Here is a 3,679-nt window from a genome sequence, read left to right as displayed (position 1 = left end):
ACAGCTGCAGCTACTAGCCGCAGGAGCGGAGGCAATGCCAAGGCTGAGCATGCTTGAACCTTGCAAGGGCAGCACTAGGGACTCTAAATCCTCAGCACTTGCCCTAGGCAGCTGCAGGCTCTGGAGTTAGGCACTTTCCTCCTCTAGGTTCCTGCATGGTTACAGAACTGCAGTAAAGTGGAACAATTATCAGCTTCTGTGATTGGAAGATGTCTGGATCCATCTAATAAGACCGTCCTACATAAATGAGGAAAGTTGAGGTGCCTTTATTATTCTTTTGTTCCATTCTTTGTTTCTATGGGGAATTTGCCAGTGCAATATCACTGTCTTCCTTTTAAACAAACAAAACTAAAAAAAAAAGTGTAATGGCTGTTGAAAATAGCAATTCCAGCCCTCGTTAGCACTGTGAAGACCCCAACGTTTGTTGCTCAATTTTCTCCTACTTTTTCTACAGTAAATGACAGTGGATCAGCATATTTGATTTGGGAGAAATGAAGTAACAGCTGCCCAAATTGAGCTTGAGCACTCCTGATTTTGAGGTGTTCAGATCTGGAAGGCAGGGGCTAGATTCCCTTTATGAATATTAGATACATCTGGAAAGGAAAAGTCAATTTCTATTTTCATGGCTCAGAAGTGGAAATCCTCCTGTCCTGTATCTGAAGCTGTCCAGGTCCAGTAGAGCCTCCCCTTCCTTACTTACCATTTTACCTTCTGGTGGGATCCACATACCTCCCTTGCCCAGCTTCAGATAGAGAGGGGCCCTGTCCAGTTAGTCCACCCAATTCCATCTTTGGGGGCTGCCAGGCGAGGTCACACCAGCATCCCTAAGCCTGTCTGGGGAAGTCTTCTGAGGGTGCTACCTGGGCCAAAGCCTTTTACTCCTTGGTCACACCTCTTCCCTATTCACAGCTGGCACCCCGCCCCCCAACCACATCAAGCTGCAGCGCCTGGAGTCTCACAGCTTCCCCCCTCCTTTTCCTGTTGATAGCAGCCAAGGGAATGCTGGGAAATGTTCCTTCTCTGCTCCAAGGCAGGGAGCTGGTCAAGGAACCACAGCTCCCAGGGCCCTATGGGGTCTCAGCTCCCCTACTGAATATCCAGGCTGCTCTGAGGCTCCCTTTCTGCAGAGGGGAGGAAGTTACTGTTACAGGTCCCTTCAGAGCTTGGGCCTAGCACTATGGCACCATGTCAAATCCAGTACTGCTCCCAACTCTATCCAGCTCTGCTGCTGGCAGGATCCCTTCCCATTCTTTTTGTTTCCTGTCTCCCCTCCAAGGAGAAGCTCTGCATTGTTCCTGTGTGGGGAATTGAACCCAGGCTGTCTGGGTGAAAGCCAAGAATCCTAACCACTAGACCACATGGGACTTCCGTAACACGTTTACATGTTCATATTCAATAACACAATTAAACGTAGCCATTCAAAGTAGCCATTTAAAAGAAGCCATTCAAAAAACTTCAAAAACAGACTTCAAAGAGAAATTGCAGAGTTACAACTGATCTGCAAACTTAACACCATTAATTTGAGCTTGAAGAGGGACTGGGGGTGACTGGCTCACTACAAAAGCAATTTTCCCTCTCTTGGTATTGACACCTCCCTGTCAATTACTTGGAGAGAGCCACATCCACCCTGACTGAATTAGCCTTCAACACTGGTTCTCCCCTTGTATGGTAACTCCCTTTACATCATGTTCCAATATATATTTATGCCTCTATCTGCAATTTTCACTCCATGCATCTGAAGAAGAGGGCTTTTTACCCACGAATGCTTGTGTCCAAATAAATCTGTTAGTTCTTAAGGTGTCACCGGACTCCTCGTTGTTTTTGTGAAATAAAAGCAAAATGCACTCTAAGCTGATCTTAACCCTTTCAATACCCTTACAAACTTAGATGCTTCTCACCACAGGCCGGCTGGTGGCTTTTCAGCCAGGCTCTCCCCTTTCGTCAGCGCTTCAGTTGCTTGGTGTGGGGGTGTCTGTAGATGTAGGTGGACGAGAGAGACAAAGCATGGCAAATGTCTCTGCTTTTATCATGTCCTTTCTTCCCTCTTGGCTTTGCTCCCCCTTCAGAGTCAGGTGAGCATCACTGCGTCTCTCCAAGCAAGTCTGAGCAATTCCCCTGGGGTGTCCTCTTGCAGGTAAGTGATTGCACTGTAGCTCCCTTGCTGAACAATGGCTGTTGATGGGTTGTTTGACACCCTGTCTGGGTGTTGGTTACTTTCCTTGCTGTTGTCACTGGGGAGCTAATATTTGGCTGACTCCCCCACATTGCAGCATAGTGATAACCACACTGCACAATTCTCATAACTTCATATGCATGAATGGTAAACATCTATGGGTAGAGAAATGACTTTCAGCAGATCATATCCTTTCCCCTGATACCTTACAAGGCATGCTCTGTATATAAGATCACGATTATTTGAAAATGAGGAATATGGGGGTTACAGCACACTCCCCCAAAGGTACAGAATGTCACACTGAGATTCTATTTTCATTTGTTATGTAACAGCATTAAAGAGATCCAGTGACTGACCAATGGCATTTTCAAGTGCTAAAATGGCAAGCGCTGTTGGTCTCTCACTGGCCATCAGCGACTGAAGATACGGTTTAATGAGCCAGAGCTTCAAGGCGAGGGTGGCTCTGTCCACTGCCTTCCGTTGCGCTGCTGGGCACCAAGTCCCTGGCGGTCAATATGTGAAGCTGGGAGAAGAGAGTGGGGTGGCAAGCGGTGGTAGAACTTTTGCCACCAGGGTCTAGCTGTCTAACTTCCTTTTCGTACTGCTGGGCCCCCGTTGCCTTCAGGTAACACAGGAACTAAGGCAGGAATAGGGTGAGGAAGCAAGTAAAGCCGAGCAAGAAAGGCAAAAGTTAATCTTATCTTCATGGGCAGCTCGCAATGACGTCCTTTTTCTGTGCCACAGCTGACAACAACATCCCAGACAGAAAAGTAACAGGCCAAAAAGAAACCTAGCAGCTGCTGAAACAGTTCAGCTGGGAGCGTGCTAGACTAACAGGCTCTTCTATCCTCCTTTATGCACGGGCGGGATGTTTTCTGAGAGTGCAGCAGTTCCTTTAACTGCCACGAGTCCCTTATTTCAGGCTATGCAGCAGGAAAAGACAGCATGGGCTTCTGCACCGAGTTGGCCCACCTGACCTTTCATTCTTCTCTTGCTCTTTGTCAGCAAGGAGAAGAAAAAGAAGCTCTCCCTCAAGCTGGAGTCACACGGGCGAGGTAAGGACGACTTCCTGAGTGCTGGCTCCAGTCCTCTGCCCTGCCAGCTGACCTATTGAGGGGCTACCACCACATTCTCTAGATTTGTCCATCGGTCTGTGCCAGAGTGAGCAACAACCCAGTAGGTGGAGTTTCTGTAGTGTAGTGGTTATCACATTTGCCTAACACGCAAAAGGTCCCTGGTTCAAAACCAGGCAGAAACACGCTGGCTTCCTTTTCCCAGATCCCCTTGTTATTCAGAAAGGGCACTCCTCCTATTGGCCTGTCCATGGGATAACTCCAACCCCTGCATGACAGAGGATGCTGACAGCAGTGGAGAAAGCACCTTGGTGTCAGGCTGGAGAACCTAGAGTAGTTAGGCCAGTCACCATTTGGAGGCTTGTGGCTTGGCCACCTCTGCTGTTGGAGGTTGGCCTATAGAGGCTCTCACTTCCTGCTGGGCTCCTTTGCG

The 3,679-nt window shown here is 48.3% G+C and overlaps 1 non-coding gene across 1 annotated transcript; it reads left to right on the top strand.

The window, feature by feature from the left end:
• The first annotated feature begins 3,358 nt into the window (after positions 1 to 3,358).
• TRNAV-AAC (transfer RNA valine (anticodon AAC)) lies at positions 3,359 to 3,431 on the top strand. The gene has a single exon. It is a non-coding gene; the product is annotated as a tRNA-Val (tRNA).
• The last annotated feature ends 248 nt before the right edge of the window (positions 3,432 to 3,679 follow it).

This window comes from Gopherus flavomarginatus, unplaced genomic scaffold (genome assembly GCF_025201925.1).
Source record: "Gopherus flavomarginatus isolate rGopFla2 unplaced genomic scaffold, rGopFla2.mat.asm mat_scaffold_37_arrow_ctg1, whole genome shotgun sequence".
Classification (NCBI taxonomy): domain Eukaryota; kingdom Metazoa; phylum Chordata; order Testudines; family Testudinidae; genus Gopherus; species Gopherus flavomarginatus.
This window is presented reverse-complemented; position numbering and strand designations above follow the sequence as displayed.